This window comes from Bombus flavifrons, chromosome 1 (genome assembly GCF_040668555.2).
Source record: "Bombus flavifrons isolate JBK064 chromosome 1, iyBomFlav1_principal, whole genome shotgun sequence".
NCBI lineage: Eukaryota > Metazoa > Arthropoda > Insecta > Hymenoptera > Apidae > Bombus > Bombus flavifrons.
Genome location: NC_138442.1, coordinates 600,991 through 621,976, shown reverse-complemented (window position 1 = coordinate 621,976; position 20,986 = coordinate 600,991). Strand labels below are relative to the sequence as shown.

The 20,986-nt window shown below is 32.0% G+C and overlaps 1 protein-coding gene across 5 annotated transcripts in view; it reads left to right on the top strand.

The window, feature by feature from the left end:
- gukh (NHS actin remodeling regulator GUK-holder) overlaps nt 1-20,986 on the top strand; it is a 218,705-nt gene that overhangs the window by 126,263 nt on the left and 71,456 nt on the right. Inside the window, exon 1 of one of the 5 annotated variants that reach the window (XM_069115887.1) lies at nt 2,223-2,310. The exons of the other annotated variants lie outside the window; for them this stretch is intronic. The gene's annotated coding sequence lies outside the window, so the exon portion shown is untranslated. Of the gene's footprint in view, nt 1-2,222; nt 2,311-20,986 lie in introns of those variants that run through there. 5 annotated transcript variants of the gene reach the window in all.

The following is a 20,986-nucleotide window of genomic DNA, read 5'->3' as shown; positions in this document are numbered from 1 at the left end:
TAAGCAACGATTGATAGTTTCTTCTACTCTTGGGCGAAAGTTCAGCAAAGCGAGGTGAAGGCACGAAGGAAGAATTGCCATGAGTGAACAAGCAGGCCCCAAGCTCCGTCTGCCCACGTATTCGACGTATATTCGTATATGTACATCGCATACATAGACCGCGTTCACGGGTACCTGCATGTATAGAACCGCGGTAACCCATGAATGATATTATGCCTTGCGGTTGCTTCACACCAAGCTCGATCTCATCGTATTATCGTCACCTTCTGAAAACCGGACCGGAGTACCGGTGACCCGTCCTTCTCTTTTCCCTTTTAGGCTGAAAGATTGGGTAATACATATAGTAATCGAAACCGTTTTCTTCGAGAACGCCATGATTTTATCCGGAATTCCTTCCTTTGACCTCCTTGAACGAAACTCGAGACTTTTATCATCAAGTGGAAGGCGTGGTAATATTCCCAACGAGTTAAGGCGGATTTGACAAATTGAATGCTTTTTGAGTTGTGTATCTGGAATTAATGTTTCCTCCTGCTAACGCGAATGGTAATTTAGACAAACTTGACGATTACTTGATGATTAATTCAATATTTTAATATAAGATTGTCAGAGAAAGGACGTATATTAAAATCTAAGTTTAACGCTGCAATTGTGTTGGGTTTTATATGTTAATTTTTAAGTTTTGATAGTTATTACTAATAACTTATTAGTAGGCTGTGAATGTTTATGTAAATTTTCATTTTGATATAGAATCTAAATAGAGATTCGTATTCTATTTTATTTTGTATATTTTACATATTTCTTTCTATATTATGTACATCCCATATATTTTCTAACATTTGAATTTCCCATGAATACGTAAATATTATTAGACTGCGGATATTTATGCAAATTTTATTTTTATAAACACGACTGACTAAGTTATTAAATGTGAATTATTTTTACTTATTTTTGTGTATTATATGTTTTGCATCTTTAAATTTTGTATAAATGTATAACAGTCCGAAATCTAGTTACTGTAGTTTGTTTCTGTTGTGTATGTCTTGCAAAGGAATATTTTAGTTAAAAATAAATAATAAAGTATGATATATACTTAAATTAGTTACTATTAGTTAGATTAGTAGAAAATAGCAGTAAATCAGAGATATTATTTATCATAGAATGGATGATTTTTAAATCTTACTAGATCCTATATTTATGTGATATTTGAACTTTCTTAATAAGTAGTTTCATGTTATCCATTGTATATTAGTATTTATTTCATTACTAAATTGTTAAAACAAAAATTGATTGACATTTTAACTGGTTGATTCTGAAATGTTACGATCCACATTATATAATTCTTTGCCTGTCTTATTCAGTATTTCGAAGTTAGTGAAATATAACCGAAATGCATGAAATACAAAATAAGGACCAGGTTTGTGTACATTACGTTCCACGAAATCGTTCCTGTAGTAAAGAAAGGCTCGGTTATCAGAGTATTAATATTACTAAAAGTAAACCACGATAAGAAAGTTTATCAAAGTTCTTTCACTGATGAGAGCGGTACGCAGGAACTAGGGTTAAGATCAATGATGACTTTTACAGTTCCTCGGTAAATGAGAAATATAATTGATTGAAATTATTTACATCTCATCGGCCTCGTTCTCCAAGTTACTAGTGTTCTCCCGCTACAAATTACAGATCACAATGTTTAGAGTAATCAGAACAAAAGTTTTTAACAGTGTTTCGTGGGATATAATTATACAAAGTTAATTATGAAAAGCGTAATTGTACAAATAAATAAAATGAAGGGACTAATTCATGAGAGTAATGAAAACTCGAATACTAAAGGCAGCGAAGTGACCAACGATAAGGTAAAGGAGAGAAAAAGCTCAAACTCTCCAGATACTTACTAAATAGAACAAAATTTTGGTGTTGTCTATTGTATGCGCAGAATGTTGTATGTGTAGAAATGTTGTTGTTTATGTGACAAAAGGAAAAAAAAAGAAGAAAAAGAGATCTGCTACGTATACGCTCTTAATGCCTGGTGCAAACGAGCAGTATTCTAAAACGCAGTGGCAAATTATCGCGGCGATGACGCTGCAGCAAACTGCTCGTCTGCGCCCTGCCTAAGACATATATGCATAATAGAGATTAGTTACATCATACAGACGTTCGCATGACACTATGTAAATTTAGTAAAATAAAGCAAGTCAGTTATACTCTATTCAGTGAGAAAAGTCAGTAGATGTAAGCAGACGAACGCTACCAGAACAGGAGCGTCTTCACAACTTTCAGATACCGTAACACTTTCTACATGGAATTCTTAAAGTGAGTATAATTTACAGAAAAGTTTTATTAACTCCTTTTATATGTAAAACAAATAATACAATAAATAATATATTTTCAACCATTTTGAGCAACTTTTCGTAAGAAATGAGTGTTTATTATTACTTGATTAACTTTTTTGTTACAATGACAAGAAAAAGATAAACTACGTTTCAGTTCACATCATTATATAAGAATTATATAATCATAATTTATTAATATTTTTCTGACATTAGTATATTTAGACATCATTACATTACTATTTCTTTTACATCGTTTGATGTTTTTATTATTGAGTTAAGCTTTTTTACCATTTACTAAAATAATAAAAAGTAATACAAAGATTTGTTGTATACCCCTAAAAAGAATAAAAAAGGATGTTACGGTTGGTTCAAAGTAAGCTTTTGAAATAGATTTTTTTATATGAATGGATGTACAGTGACTATAAAAACTATTTAATCAAAATTGAATACTATGAATATGAAATGTAGAACCTGATAAAAAAACACTTCATTAGGAAATAAAGGCAAGTACAAATACTTTTTGTAACCTCTGCATAACGAAATTAAAATCTTCATATCGCACCATAATCCGAGCTACGGTAATTAGAATATCAATCCGAGGTCCTTAATACCTAATTATTTCAACATCAAGAATTTTTCATTTTTCACGGAAGCGGATGTTCGATCTGTTTATTATCTATTGTCAATTACTTCTAGTGTGATTAATTTATGCAATTATGGGAAGAGTTTGAGTTAACACAAAGCGAGGCAACCTTGTAAGTCAATGTCTATCATTGTGTAGCGGTTGTCCTGCAATTTACAAGGCTGATTATGATTTGCAGTGTAAATACATTTAGTTGCACTAAATAATTACAAGTAGAAACTACATCAAAACAATTTTAAAAGTTACTTTAATACTTTCTGTAAAGAAAAGCTTTAATATCTTCAAGTTTTCCTGGAACAATGAGAGAAAAAATATATGTAGTACCAAATGCAATGCTACTTAAAAAAAACTTCCTGAACAGAAACTTGATTATCAATCTTGATCGGAAAGAAATAATAGTATTAAATAGAATCAGAATACACCACATGAAATTTAATATGTAAAATGAATTCTCCAATTTGTAATATATACATATATATTACATATATATAGTGTATCTTAGCAAAATAAGATCACCCAAATATTTGACTTATTTACTATCATAGGAAAAAACTTCTTCGGATAAAGTTAAGCTGTTTGAGGGGGCACATGTAATGGTGAACAAATTTTTTTGTCAAGATCATTTTTTTATGAGATTTCAAGATTATCGGTATGTTTTAAGATAGAACTCTATATTTTTTTATTCATCAATTGACACGTTTTTTATTTTATCTATACAAGAGTATCAAAGAGCTTGTGTCTGAAAATGCTTAGTCTAAAAAATATTTCAACTTTAATTTTGTAAAACTTGACCTATGAAAGACAAGAAAAGACGCGAAGGACGTTCTTGTGTTTATATCTTTTAAACTATGCATTTTCCGAAATAAGTACCCTAATACTTTTGTATAGAGAATAAAACTTACAACCATTGATGTAAAAATATACCAATGACCTTGAAATTTCCTAAAGAAAATGAACTTGAGTCTCTTTCCATCATTACATGTTTAACTTTGTCCTGAAAAGTATTCTCATACAGTCGTAAATAAGACAGATATTTATGTGATGAAATTATCTAGCTGAGGCACCCTATATGAAAACCAATTATAAATTAAAAGTATCCTCCTTACAAAATTCAATACTCTATAACAAAATTTAATTTTCCAAAATAAATTCAACGTATTTATTGTAAAACTGAATTAAAAAGAAGATTAGTAATTTAAAACGTTATTGTATCAAAATTGAATTAAATAATTAATAATTGAAATAAATAAAAATCAATCTTAAGTCTTAGTTAAGATCGTGCAAAATCTGATGTCAACTAATCGTTTATTGGTACTTACATTAATTGGTAGGTACTTGATTATGAAAAGACGATGATCGGTATGAATTGGAATGCATTGGAAACTAAGTTTAATAGGCTTTAACGGGACGCCAGGAGGCCGCCGTCGAGCACTTTAAATATGCTGTCAGAGCAATTGGGCTTAATCTCATTTGAGTTTAACGACTAAATGTCCTCGGCTTTTAGCCCTTTGTCTGCCGTGCAGACAAGTGGCATTCACGGGCGCCAGAACTTTATTCGGTATGATCGATCGACGGATCAAGCAATGAAACGGTTACTGTATGGTGTCACACAAAATGACTGCGTGAATAGTTGCTTTGACCGGTTGATGACCAAGAAGCTATTGAAGAAAGTATGAACAAACTACTAATATCGAGATTTTTTTCTTTAAATCCGAATGTATCTGGCAATCAATGGATTGCTGTGGGGAAGGAACTCATCTGACTCCAACTGCTACATAAGGATAGCTCCCTGTATTAAAATTATACATACCATATGTATGTGCTATGTTTAAGAAATGATGATTCCAGAAGGAATTAAAATACTTCTTAAAGTTTCAATGTTTCTAATTTCTTTTGTCCTTATGAAAATGGCAAGACCCTTTAAATTTTCAATACTCTGACTTATAAATTTATAAACACAAAAATATAGATACGAGGATGCTTTCTTTTACATATATTAAACAATATGATTGCAGAATATTTTTTACCAAGAAAAACATTAATTAATTTGTACGGTTGATAAAATACAATATTTTCGAAGAAGGAAAGACTACGGTATAGTCGGTGTCACTGATATAACTTCTTTGAATTATAAGAAAAAACAATCAGTATAGAAAAAAAAGGATTTAATAAAAATTAACAACACATTTTGAATGAAACAAGTTATTGTGAATTTTTATAAAAATAATGGAATCATAGTGAAATTCATATTAAGAATCCTAAAGAGAATTTTGAACTGTGTATTTAAAAAAATATGTAAATTTAACCAACCATTAAGTAGTTTACTATTTCATAAAGATTTTAAATAGTGAAAAATCATAGTAGATTAAACTTTTCCGGTCGGAGCATTTGATACCTAATCTAAACTAATTCATTATTAATATGATATTTTTAAAAGTTTTTTAAAATTTCAGAATATATTTTTAGATGTATGCAATCAATAACTCATCTACTCCGACATACCTCTATTAAATTAATATATAATATAAAATATGTTTTATACATATATCAAAACTGAAAAAGATTTAATATATAAAGGACCACAGAGAATTAATGATACTTAAAGATAATAATGCGAAAAACTTAAACTACCTATAGATAGTAAAATGTATCTATAGGTACGTATGTAGTATTTCTTTTTAAAATAGTAATAATGATTTTTAAATTCTATGTGTTTCGTTCAAAAAGAAAAAGATTCTATTTCTTTAATCAAAGAATTTCAACAGAAATACCGTTGTTGAAAAATAATAGTATAATTAAGTTATAAAGTAAAAGCACTTTGTAAACTTTGATAACAAGAGCAAATGAAACTTTCTGTCGATATTTCGAAATAGGTGAATAGTCGAGTACCAGTTGCGGTTCACCTAAGTAAGCATTAAAGCGTGTCGTGTACGTTACAGTAGTCTTGCGTGCCTGGAATTGTTGCTTGGTGTAACGCTTTGATCGGTGGTTAATGCGAATACGTGTAAAGCTTGCAAGCAGAATTGGTACGGTTGCGCGTGCCGTATCTTTGCTGAATCCTTTCAGCCATTAGCTTATCAATCAGCCAGTAATCGATAAAATTGTGACTGGGAACAAGTTTTACAGAGTCGTCAAACCTTCCGTGATAAACTATTATTAGATTTCTACGCATCTCATTTGCTCTTACAATTGAAATATTTCATTCGAAGCATGACTTGTGCAAACGAAGATAATTCAGAGATGCAAATTACCAACAAGGAAATTATTTTAATTGAAATACAGCAATAAGGTTCATACAAATTATTTTACAACTTAATTATTACGCTGGAAAGAAAAATTTCATTTTCTTCTAATAAAGTGATTTTTAGACGAATTTGTTATTATTGTACATTAATGTATATATAATTCATTAATAGAAGCCATACTGTACTGCTTCTGTATATATATACGAAAAATGTATGTATTGTACATATGCATTTCTTAATAATACCTATTACTTAACATGAAAATTAGGAATTTTATACTGAATGATTAGATATGGTAATTAAGATAGAATACTTCATTGCAACATTTATTAAAAGGATAAAAAAATGTTGACGTATATTATATTTGCAAAATTACAAGTGTTAGTAACAGAGTTCGTATTATTTTATATAAAGTATAAATCGGTTGCTGGCTAACGAATCGTTCTCCTGAAATTTAGGTCAGTATCACAGTATGATAATGATCATTAAGTTTATCTGTTGTGATTAAGTTTCAAAATTTCGTTTGGCCATAATATCAATGGATATTTCCAATAATGTTACCTATTGCTTCCCAATAATATTACCAATAATTAGCTATTTCCCTAATAGATCTCATGGAATAAAACTAATGAACATTGAAATTTATAAAACACATTACTTTACAAAATATTTCATATATGTATCTTTGAATTAGCTGATGAATTAATAGTAAAATATAATACACAACTTTGTTTTCTTATTTCAATTAAAAATAATATTTTAATGGAAAACTAAATTTTGGTTTTTTAAACTTACTGTGTATTTCAAATTGTTAAAAAATAGAACAAAAATATAGAAACAAATTTCCTACGTATATTGCGTTTAAAAAAAAATGACATTAGTATATAAATAGTGGTTGATAATACAATGTTTATGCGAAGACTTATAATAAAAAAAGTATTAACTAATAATAAAAAGAATTATTAACTTTTGAAAGCAAATAATAGAAAAATATAACTTTCATATATTACACACATGTATATATTAACGATTCAAATAAAGTAAATAAAATTATAGCTTATTATCAGTAATATTGCAGGAATTAAAATTTATTACATTTTTATCTACAAGAAATTTTTAAATAATATCAAAAATGTACAATATTTACAAAATCATGGTCATTATTGCAGTCAGAATTTTATTATTGGGCATATCCATAGGGACCAATGATTGATTGTAAACTAACATTTGTTGATGTACCATTGAACTATCTTTGTTGCATTTCTCTCTCTATCATAATCAGATTTTTATAATCATTAATGACACTATTCAGGATCTACGTTACTTGAATCATTGATGAAAGGCCACTTTTGGTCTTATAATCTGCTCTGGGATTATTCTATTAGTGTATTATTTCAGTTTTTTGGAAAAAGTAGAAGGCGTGAGTCTAATAACGAAATTTATTGATATTATACTACGTATACACTTATGTATATATATTTTTTAATTTTCTCATTGTCTTGATTACAACTTTCTGGTATCAGGTGTTCATGCGATTTTTTATATACAAGCAAAACGCGTTTTTTTTAAATAAAAGGAAATATCTTTATTTCAATAATGTATTGTCCATTTTGATTTATAATCTTTTCCCATCTTTCGGACAGTTTTATAATCGCATGTTTATAAAAATCTCCATCTTCCCCCAAAAAGGCATTATACCTAAGTGCTGTTTCAATTGCATTATCTTATTGGCCAACTGGCCAACCGAATTGGCCGAAACACCGATTGGTGTATCATGTATTTTATGTTTTCATTATTTCTTAAGTATCTAAATTTTTCTAAATATCTTCAACAAATTATAATATCTTGCTTTTATGAATGTGAATTTGCAATTTAACAATTGCAATAATGTAAAACTTAATTGTCTAAATCTTCTAAACAAAAGTAGATACTTGTTATGGTTTTTTGAAAAATCTACCTAATTGACAAGAGTAAACAAACGAAAATCGTGATTCCGTCGAGACCCTTGATCGAATCGGTATCGGTACTAAAATGAAATAGCGGCGTTCAACGTAAAACCAGTTTGACGACTTCAAACCTTTCGTCGGTCAGAAGGGGGAGAGGCACGTTTTGTCGCTTCGTAATACGATTTTTCCGCATGAAAGAAACAGGGCAAACGGAAAAAGGCACTTACTGGTTTAACAAGGCGCTCGTAAATTATGAATTATTCAATGATCCACAACCCAAGATGGAAAAGACGATGAACCGAAGCAGTTGCTGACAAGTTTACGTGAACATCGTGTTCTTTGCATCGACTCTGATCGTGAGAACGACGTTAAAACTTCCCGAAGGTGTACATGCTACTTTAATTAACATTACTTAAGACCGGCAATCGGATTTCGAAGATTAATCGAGCGTACTACGAATGGTGCATTTGCGGTTTCAAGCAAAACGTGAATCCCATTATATGAATTATTACAAGCCGAATTGTTGTGACAATACATTGCTTTTTGCTTGTAATAAAGCGATATTTAATCTTCTCAACATTAAACAGTATTACATAAATGTAGTAACTTCTAAATCCAATGCAATTTTATTTTGAATTATGGTGCTGTAATAGGCTTTAATGTATTGTGATATATTACAAATCAAATATTGTTTAATTAATTCTTGAAATAAGAATAAAAGATTAGAATCATGCAGATTTAATGTGAGCTATAAAAATATAGCAGCAAAAAGTAACTTCTATACGAGGTAAGTGGGGAAATGTGAATGAATCTTCGAAATATGTATTGGAATTATGTCGAATTGTTTAATTGTTTAATGGTTAATAGTAACTGTTTTATAATATTGTCGCAGCTACAAGAGCCCATTTACGTTTCTTATGAAAATTCTTGATGAATACTCTAAACAGTATCAAATCTTTCTTGTTTCTTAACGCTGTGTATTCTAGTCAGAACTCAGAAAAATACTCTCGTATTTCATCTTTTCATCCCAGAACGACCCATTTATAAATTTACATACAACAAATTAAACAGAAAATTGAGGCCGCCTAATTCTGTCAATAAATAGATATTGCTACGGCTGATGCGGTACTTGTGGCGAGACCGCAAGGTACATGATCATAATGAAGTTTCCTTTAATTAATTTCTTTTGCTCCTATATATGTATCTCGTTTCAGCGATATCGTAAAAGTAATCAGTCTTGTCTGATGCGGTTGTCATTATGAGCTAGAAATAACGTAGTCTTCGTACTTTAGTTCTTGCTAAAATCATTACACCCGGGACTGACTCACTATTAAACTTCATAAAAATCAGCCACCAACCATATCGATAGAATTTTTGCTTCTTCGGGACTTCCGCCATTTTGTTTCAAAATATCTTGCGTTGGAACTATCATTTCGTATTAAGACGAAAAAAAGAAAATTATATAAATCCTTGCATACGTAAAAAATTTGTAAACAATTAAGTTACAAATGTCTATACATCCTTTCAATTTGAAATATTATGACAATGAGGTTAGGTTTAGTCAATTGTTTGACATATATTTTGATTGAATCTAGACTCATATTTAGACAAATAATATAATTTATCACATTTTTATAAAGAAGAAATAAAAGAATACATTATACAATATCATGGAAGCATATGTACAACTGATATAACAATATGAAATCATAAAAAAATTGACTTACATTGATATTTCATGGGATCTGCGTATTAATAACGGCCTGTTATCTTTTTGACAATACTGGAATTACAGATTTTGTTAATTAATGATGCAATCTTCAAGTGTTTATTGTCTACCAATTTCTGTTTGAAAAATGTTAATTGTATTTAGCAAACTCCTTTCAAGGTCCTTTCATTCTGATACGTAAGTAAAAGATTTTGTGACAATGTATTTTTAGTATCTTTTGATAAATCATTTAATAACATTTAATGACTGTATGCTTATTTTTATGACTGACTGTATACATACGTATATATGCATGTATGTATGTATGTATTTATGTATGTATGTATGTATGTATGTACAGGTACGTCATGCGTTGCTTGCAGTCACGGTAATAACTAATTAGAAAAATCTAATATTATAAACTTTACGTTACATCCAGAAATGAATAAAAACATCAGATTCTTAACACAGTGGAGTTTCCCTTATCTATTTTCTGTATTATATAAAATTATGCAAGTTGTGTCATTAAATTATTTTTAAATTGCTTTTGTATCAATAAAGACATTATTGATTTTTTTTCATTCCATGATGTCTAGCTGGTGATAGATTTTATTGATTTTTATATAGGACAATCAGTAAACAATGTGTTAATGGATACTTATATTTATTTAATTCAAAAATATATAATTATAAATTCTGTATGTTTGATTCCTTCTGATTATTTTTCTCATTAAGGAATGATTTGATGATTAAAGAATGATTGTGTTACATAAAGTAACAAATTTCAATTTAATATTAAAATTCATATAACAATTCATATGTCAAAATACAGAAAATGACGTATGCTTAATATGAGACAATTTAATGTCGAAATTCTACAACGTAGAAAGATTAGAAATCAACGTTATTTTATTACAAGAGTATCAAAAACTATATATAAAGAATTTTTCTATTACATCGAATCAAACTGACTCGTCGAGTCCACAAAGATATACAAAAGCCAACCTACTTTTATCAAAGTAAGTTACATGTAGTTCTCTCCTTACCATTACCAGTCATTACGCTAGGACTACACGGACATTTTATGCACCACATGTTGCACGTTGCGTTTTTTCCGCCGAAGTAGGACCTCGACTGGATGAGCGTTTTATATGCTGCGTGTTACACATCGACACTAAGTATTGTATCGCATTGCCATCGTGTTTTGTCTTCTGCGTGCAACACACGACAGACAGCGCGGCGACACGCGGTGTTTCGAGAGCGTTTCAGAGCGTGGTTTATATAGATAGTTGCACTAAGGTATACAATGCCTATTTCGGCGGAGAAAACGCGACGTGTAATACACGGTGTATAAAACGCCTGTGTAGTCCTAATCTTATAAAGTAACTTAATTTGAAAAAGCATGTTTGCCATAAGAAGCAAAAACTATATTTGAACATAACTAAATCAAATTTACGAACAAGGAGAATAATGCTCATAAAACACATTCAAGTGTATCTTCTTTCCATTTTTAGTTCTTTACGCTTTACGCATTTATAGAATACAGCACAGTGCCACATCAATTAGGAAAAACGAGGTAACTGCTCTCTATAACCCGAATTATCAAGATAAATGAACGAGATTTTCATAATTGGTCGGCGAATGTCTCCGTAACATTTTTATAGTGGCAACTCGATTTTATAGTGGTACTCGAAACTAGTGGTACTAGTGTGCAATATGATAGGAGCATATCCCTGTATGCTATTCCATAAAAAAGGAACGTATTTCTCATTTTATTTTGTATACAAGTGACACAAATTTAACTGAACTAATCAAGAAGCCACGCATTCTCTTGACACACCGCTGACAGTTTCCGATTCAGCTCTAAACGAAGCGTAAATATTTATGTAGCAGCATACGAAAGACGAAATAGAAACGAACGTTGACATGGCGGAAAATTTATTTCATAATTTCCGGTCGAAAGATGCATCCGTTTACACCGGTGCTCACTCGACCTAATTTTCCATTCTTCAACGTGTCTTGAGATTTGTGAGATAAGGATATCCTTCTTTTGCGTCCGGCGCTCGCAGCGCGTTCACGCCTAAAGGCAGGAAACTTGAAAAATCGCGCGTAGTCATTATAAACTGAGGGAACCTATTGAACCTGTTTCACTATTATAAATGGCCGACTAACGAAGCATTCTGGCGTTACGTAAAATACGTTTCTCTAGCCGTGTGTCGGAGTTCGGTCGAAAGCTACTTAAGCCGTCAAAGAGACATTTTCCTCGAACTGCTCGTTAATCGTGATGGTCTTAAGGCATCGGCAAAGAGGGGCAGGCAGAGTCTAAATGAAGGAGAGAGAGACTCCTTTCTTGAATGCGATTCCTCTCGTACTGAATACACGATACCATGTGCACTGTACTCGGTTGCATCAAGGGTCAGTGTACTGTGTGGGCTGGAACTAAAAGTCACGACATACGTATACACTGGCATAATACGTCGAAGATTGTATGTCATCGGAAAAAGGAGAGTTAAGAAGAACGCCGGTATATGCAAGTAACGTTCTCCATCGTGGAATGTCGTCTGTGGCGTTGCTTTCTCACTCTAGTCACCACGTATCAGCATATAGGTACCGTAACATTCGAACATTGTTGAAAATGGGCTTTGGATTTGGACAGTGTCGTTTATCCGTTAGCATTGTCGCGATCCAAGCTGCTATAATGATGTTATGCGTGGAAGAAGTCTCTGGGATTCTTTTCCATGTAAACGCGTATCGAATAATGCTAAGAATCGAGTTTTTCGCTACTAAGATAAAATATAGTAAGGATTATTTGAGTCACCTGAGCTCCAACACCTTACAATTCAATCTTCAATTTTGTATAAAGTAATCAAACTTGTTGAAAAAATGAGGAAAGTTCCGCCAAAAGAAAATATCAAAAACAAGAAAATGACTCTATAATATTAACATTAAACGAACTTCTTTTCTTTTGATGAGTAAAAATTGTATCCTCGTGAAAAACTACTATGTACTATGGCCATTGAATTGTTAATATAAATACACGATGCATTTCACTACTTATTAATAACGAATCAAATAATCCATTGCTACATGTAGATCACCTGAAAGCTATTCAGGACCTAATTTGGCGAATTATATATAAGGCAAAAAATTAACATAAATAACCGTATTTCCTAATAATTTTTTGTATTTGTGTAAAGGAGTTTCGAAACAGACCAAAGCTGTCCGGTGTAGTCAAAGACACTAAGGCTTTCTTTATTTTATTTTTCAGTTTAATACTTATGTAGTTAGTATAAAAAATATAAAACAGTGCATTATCTTTTCAGGTTAAAAATTTCTATAAAATGTACAAAATCTATTTTGTTTGTATTTTTTGTTATTAAGATCCTCCTTGAGTATGGTTGGATCATTTAGAACCTAAAATCTTTGAATGAAATAAAAAGTGAATTTCACAGAGAATATATTAATAATACAGTTGATTTTGTTATCAGAGAATGCTTTAAATTATTAGTTAATAATAAAAGCGATGATAATGATAGTAAGAATAAATATATTCTTTAAATCAACCTTATGAACTTAGTTTCTTGTTTTATAACGTTTCTTGTTTTTCTCGAATGAAATTTCCTTAATTAGAAATGACCTTATCAAAGCTATTTATGATCTACTCTCGTTTCTCTCTTATAATCTTTGTCATTTTAATGGCTCATACATTCTGCTTTTTATCGTATTTTAATATGGTTGAATTATGTAATATGAGTAAATGATTAGAAAGCGATTAACATAAAAAATGGTCCAATGGAAATGTAGAAAATTTCTATCTCTATTGTCTGTTAAGGTACTAACATGGTGCAAATTACAGTCGAAGATTATGCAAATTAATAATAATTTATGAATAAATTGTATATATATTATTACTTCTTATGAATATAATTGATAAATATTTCCTGATTCATACAAATCTGAGTGGTCAAGAAATGTATTTAGGAAAACCAAAACATTTATTTTTTCATTTTTGTTCAAAGTTTATTTATTGTTTTCACGAAATTTCTTACTATAATATGTATATTAGTAATGTGTTTTCAATGCTGCTTCTATCATAACATATCTTACAATTTCTAATTTCTCATGGAATATGATTTCTTGGAAAATGAGGACTTACTTTACTAAATTCGAGAATATTTTACGAAACTTCTCAAAATCGATTTTCTTAATAAATCAAATACATATCTTGCTCAATTATCTTATTCTTAAAATTTATGCTTGCCGTTCTACAAATTAATACGTTCTAAAATTTTACCTGTTGAATATTGGAGTTCGAGTCTCTTGGCCATTAAAAGAAGCGAATTTTTGAAAATAAAAGAACTATTCGCATGAATGAAAAAAGTTTCGGAAATATGATCATAGAAAAGTTTGAATAAGGAAGCCGCCAAATAAAGTGCTAATTTCCCATCTTAAGTTCATATCATACATATCACACTTACTAATATTTATTTCCCATAAAAAATTAAATATCAAAAATGCAGGAAATCTTGATGATAAAGAGATAAGTATCTTCTAAGTAGTTCACTATTGAAACATTCTACATTGTTAAAAAATTAAACTACATTTAAACTTTATTCAACTCTAGCATTACTATAATACTTCCACGCAAATAAACTGCATATTCGAGTGCATCGCCTAGCAGAAGATAATCTATGTGTATCCTTTAACATGAAATTTTTCCTACTACAGGTTGCAATGTAAAAATCGTATACTTGACTCGTTCATGGGTAGGAGAAGGGTTGAGGGAAAAAACGCAAATGAAAAGAAGAAGCCATTGCAGATGTGCATTACGTTAACGGTGTTAACAATGCTTACGCAGGTTGGCTCGTGCACGCATGTATGACTCAGTACACGCGCGCTGCGGTTACAACGAAGAAGGAGCTAGTCCCTGACTTTGTCTTCAATTAACCGAAGTCTAAACAGAGTTAATAGTACAATGCACTTCCTGTTTGCCAGTTGTTGCTGCTGGTTGTTACAATCAACGACGCGTAGCGTCTTCAAAGGGATTTCTTTGTAATTTTCCTACTGGTACCGCCCTCGAACGGCCAATCGCCGCCGGCATTAATTATCGTTTCGATCGTATATGCTTCCTATCGGTCAGTTAGACACGAGTTGTTAATCTTCGACGCTATAGCCGACCAATTTCCCGCGAGATACGTCATTTCATTGCGAAACGCTCTGGGCTCCGTTCGCTTGTTTCGCGGTCAGGCAAGGCCGATCGGGGACGTGATCACTGTTTATTTAATGCGCTAAGGAAATTAATCTTCCACGAAACATGGCTGAATAACATGTTACTCACATGTATACATCGTTTCTTGTTTAATTAATGATTGATTTTTCTGGTTTTGAATTGATGCGCATAGTACTGAAACTTCGCGTTACATGTTACAATATAAGTATTTCACTAAGTGGAGTTGATTGTTGCATCTGTGTTTTCCGGAAGAGTATTTCAAAATGCTGAGCGAGATAAATGATTTATTTGAATTTATCAATATTAGTCGAGTTGTGAAAAATAGACGTGCAAGACATCAAAGTTCTCGTTCTTACGAGACAGAGAAAGATGCGACTGTTCGTCTCTGTTTGAGACATTCATAGCATGTAACACGTGTATAGAACGCGAACCCTTTTGCCTTCCATTTTGATTTTTTACGATTCAATTTTTTCGAGCGGTTTCTTCTATGGTTCCGGTACGTGAGTGTCGAGATCTGTTTATATGATCGTAGTTTGGATCACGGTGGCAGATCTTTCCTCACTTGAAGCTTCCTCATTCACCAGATCAAATACCAGTGGATCCGACCTGCCTTTTGGGGAGTCGTAAAAGAAGTTGTTTACAATTCGGGTGGACGGATTATATGCATTGAACATTTGAAACTTCACACTAAATATGGTTTTCATCATCTAAAGAAAATATGTAATTTTTAGGAGTAGCATAGGAATGCAATAACTTGATGCGTTTTTGTTTAAAACATATGAACCGCAAAACGGCAACTGACACACAACCACTAATAAATGTCAGGCGTTGCTATGTCCAATTCGTATGCAAGTTCGCAGGAGCAGCGACCCGTCGACAGACTTCCAAAAATTCGGGAGTCTTATCTCTATCTTTTTAAGCAGTTTTTTAAACAAATCCAAGTAATATTTTTTCTCATCAATAATTCACTTTCTCATCTCTAAACAATTTTCAGCACATTGTTGTGGTGCAGATGAAAGTATGTACATACATTGTTCCTCCGACGTATACATTTAATCATATTCTATTGCCCAAGGACCGAGCTGTGACTATTTGCATATGAAACGTGCGCACCCAACGTTTATTTATAATGGAAATCTCCTAGTATCATTAACAAAAATTGTTAAAATCAAGAGAATGGTTTTCCTACGAGACTTTTAATTAAGGGCTCGACAATTTCGCGTTTAGTAAGTTAGAACAAAAAGCGATTCACTCCACGTTGCTGGTCGCGTTTCTTTTTCTTCTTTTGGGCGATGGCCCGCGCGTTTCTTAACCCTGCGCTTCATTGTGATGTTATCGGTCGATCTTGGATTTCCAGTCATGTCAACCAGCCAAGCCAGACAATCTGATAGAACCGTATTGTCTCTCTGCTGTTCTCGCTTCGTATAGTTGCACGGTTTGGCTTTTTTAGGTCGTAATAAAACCAGACAGAGTGTAATCAAGATTTATGATACGAAGCATGGCACGGCCACGAGGGATCCAATGATATTGAACTTTCAAGAATGTACTTCTTGGGTAATTATCCGTGGAAATTAATCCTCTACGTGTAATCGTTTGTTTAGTAAAAGAAAATTCATAGAATTTTTGGAAACAATATTTAACGAGAGCCATAACGACGTACATTAATGGATAAGTATAATTAAAAAGTCTAGGATTCTATATTTGCTTTTATTGGATTTCGTTATATTCAATCCTATACTTAATATGTGTATAACTCGATTGGAGATTTTCATGCATTTAATCCCGTTCAGATGCGTCCAGTAATTTAATCGAGTAGCAAGTACTCGTAGCTACTTACTAATGGACGGTTTAAGGTTCTTTGGGATACGTCTGGTAGTTTAGCAAAATAGTTTAGTCGAATACATTCAAATATCTAGATTTTTTGCTCGAGTAGGAAAACAAATGCCTTCCCCCCTCCCCTCCCATTCACTGTTAACCAACCAAACATATCCGGACGCATTTCTTTAGTCGAGTTCATTAATAGCTTGTTACATTTGCGCTAGAATCGGAGCGCTTCCCAAACTTACAGTCCGAGAGCCAACGACAGATGTGTTTGACACATTTCATTAACTTTCTAAAACGGTTTTTCGTAGAATATGTGTCCTAGTTTACAAATGGCAAGTCTGTCATGCGAGTAGGAGGACATGATGCGAGCGGAGTGTTTAAAAAATCTACTTTGAAAAGTTTTCAGAAAGAACCAAATGACAATGGCAAATTTGATCAGTATGTAGATATCTCTAAAGCTTAAATCATTAAAATCAAATAGTAATAAAAGCCGATTAAAGGATGAGATTAGAAAAATAATCGCCTATATTGCGGACGATGATATGTACGCAAACTTTCAATGTTTTTCGTCTTCTACGCCTGTGCCATCTTCTGGAAATTTCCAATTGCAAGAGATTTAAATACAACATGTGACATAAATAGACTATATCCATATATGTAATGTACAATTTTATAATAAAACACTAAACTTTTATTTTTATATAATACAATTTAAATTTATATAATCTGCTAGACGTTATACTTTCTAGATATTATCGACGATCGTTGTTCCTGAAAGCTGCGACAGTTTTTCTAAATTATAAGGAAATGTACTAGCTTTAGCAAAATATCATTGCACTTCATTGCGAAGAAGCCAAAATGTCTAAGCAAACGGTGAATGATCAAGTCATTTACAGAGCATCTATTCGTTCTTGGCAGTTCTGGCATTAGAGCATCACTAAAACCGTGAAACTTAAAAAATAAGAATCTTTTATTCTTTTTACGCATAACATTGTTATTTATAGAATAATTTTTCTTATCTGGCTTAGAAAATTTCCTTTAACGGTATTACATAGGAATATTGATTAAGCCTATGATGCATTATGTTCGTATTTACCAAGATAATATTAAGTAGGTAATAAACAAGGTAATGAAGATTTAAAGCTTTAAACATTTCTTTTGACGGTATTGACTGGAAGTATTACCTCAATTAATAGTATTTCTTGAAGCGTTAAATAGGATTTTGCTAAAAAAATGGAAATTCCTAATACGTTTCTAACCTACGTTTCAGAGTGTGTAGCAAGTTGCAACTCAGTAATAAAGGGCATACTTTAATTTTATAATTTTTATCAGATATATCATACAATTAGTATTTTAGTGCATCTTAAAATTCGAAACAAAGTAAATGAAAGTGATGATGATATAAACCCCACTTTCCAAGATTTATCATAAAATTTAAGATTATCCGCATTTACTTCTAATATATAAACTTACTGAAATAGGTTGTTTATTTCTTGAACAATTAAATATAGTACTATATGTATAATTGAACCAAGATTATTAATATAATTTTATAGTTCACAACTTGCAACTTACTAGTACTAATAAATGCATAGGAACGCATAAAAACAAACAACTTGGTAACGAAAGAAATTAAATTTTACAAGTAAATTCTACAAATTATAAGTTATCTGATTATCCTATTTAACGAGAAGTCTATGATTTATAACGTTTACCAATATTATTAATTGGTAAATTATTACGCAAAGAAATCCAAGTAATGAAATTGAGAAATTTAAACAGGTAAAATTAATCAGTTCTGTTTCTGATTACACTTATCAGCTTGAACATTCAAAATATTTTTATGATTATAATTGAGTACATATTTTACCATTTGCTGTGATTATTCAACTGATAGACAAATAATATACCACAAAATACTAAATTTAAGAAAAGTCCCATTTAATATTAACTATACTATTTCAATACTATATTATACCTTTTACTTACTCCGAATCGCTATATTCTTATACACATTAAAAGCATTAGTATTATTAGTGATAGCAACAATAAGCGGGTGAAGAAAAAAGAAAAGAGACACATGAAACAAAGAAAGAAACAATCATCACGTGCAATTTCTAGGCACCATCTTTTTGTTCCAAGCAATTCATTTTTCTTGGTCATCTGAGCGATTCAAGAAACGATTAAGATTCCAACGAGCTGAATGTTGAGGCGGAGGCAAGGTCACGAAACAGAAGAAAGAATGGTGGAATAGAAAGGACGTAAGGGCGAATGGTTCGTATGCCTAGAAGAGGGTCAGGTGAAACGTCTACCTGTATCTGACAGTTGTATATACAGGTTGGTCTTCGAAAAAGATAGAAATCCATTCGGCCAACAGCGGTAAGTCATTGGTGAATGGCGCGAACAGATCCTCATCATGGAGCGTGCGCTCGCGTGCACGCGTAGTGGGGCCGCGCGGTTTTCGTTTTGCTCGTTTTTCGTGGTCCCTGTCGGGCCTTGCAGGACCTGTACGGGGACTGGTCCGCGATCTACCGTAACCGCATTCCTCCTTACCTCACTTTGCTCCTCACAACATCCCTTCCTCGGTTCGCCTCAGCCGCTTCAGGTGACTCCGTGTTTTCTTTTATTTCTTTCCTTTTTCCGTCTTCTTTCTTCTCTCACAGCTCTACACGCTGCTCTTTTGCTCGTCCCCTCCTCTTCTTTTTCACGAAACCACTTTTCTCGTCGCTTTTATTCAACCGATCGCGATGTTACCTCTTTCTCTCTTCATCAACTTTCTCTTCCAGTCCTCCTCTCCCCTTCTTTGTCCCTTTTCCTTGATGCTTCTCTCTTTTTCAACAAACGCTTCGGACAAAAGAGTTCCGAAGCGTACTTACTGTGAAACTTCCCTGGAGAGACTCACACCGAACTTGTTTTACTCGCAATTACACGGAGCTCCAAAGCCGTACAGCGTGCTGTTTACCTGACTACGAAACTTGGATTGTGCAATGTCCATCACGGAGCATGTATACGTGCTCTTACTATTCGTCAGCATTTTACATCTCGGCATCGGGCGGACGCTTGTTGTTAGTTCTGTCTCCGCGACTCTCACCTCGTGCACGTTCCATTTTCATAGACCTTAATGGTTTGATGTTAAAACGAGTGTTTGATGACGGAGTATTGCTGGAAATTGCAGGTACCATGTTTGAAACTATTAGGCAATGAATTAAGGCGATTTATACGCATATGCATCAACTTCAGAAGTGACACAATTTGAATAATTTTTTGGAACGAAGTAAAAAGCTATTTAAAAGTACACGGAAAAGTTAGTTACGGAACAATTTTCCATTTTTAACTTTGGAAATCCTTATTTGAATGTCATGATACTTTCTTAACACTGGATTGAACTATTTTTAGTTGTATTAGGTTGCTGCCTATAAAATGGTCGACTTCACAAGCGTGAAATATTATTCAGAACGTGGTAACTAAAAGTACCGTTGAGTAAATATTTGTTAGGTCTCAATTTAAGGCTTGTAACTATCCAAGTAGATATAATATGATTAATGTTTCATTTTTAAAAAGGCAAGTTTTTTTATCGGAAAGAACTATGAGTCCACAGTGAATTCAAATGTAGTTTTGTGGAATTTCAAACTTTGATCTAACAACAAAAGTAGCTCGTAATATTTAATAGAGTTTTCCGAAAAGCTACATTAATAATGAGAAAAATTTAAACCGTATTTGTGGGAGATATAAATATCAAAAATAGATCAAACAGTCATTACCTAACAATGATCAAATACAGGTTTTAATTGCAATAATTGTATTTGTAATAACTATAACTTTGTTTCATAATGGTCAAAACGTATTGAATCTGTTAAATTATAATTTAATTATAATTATAATTTAAGCAATATTATTTTGAAGAAAGTTGTATGTATACGTTGAAAGTTTTTTTTATTAAGAATTCGAATACTTCGTTTGTATTGAGCTAAATTATTCTACTTTGTTCTACATCTACTATTATATTATAGGTAACATACTACGAATATACTATATATAAGTAATAAACTACCTATAATAG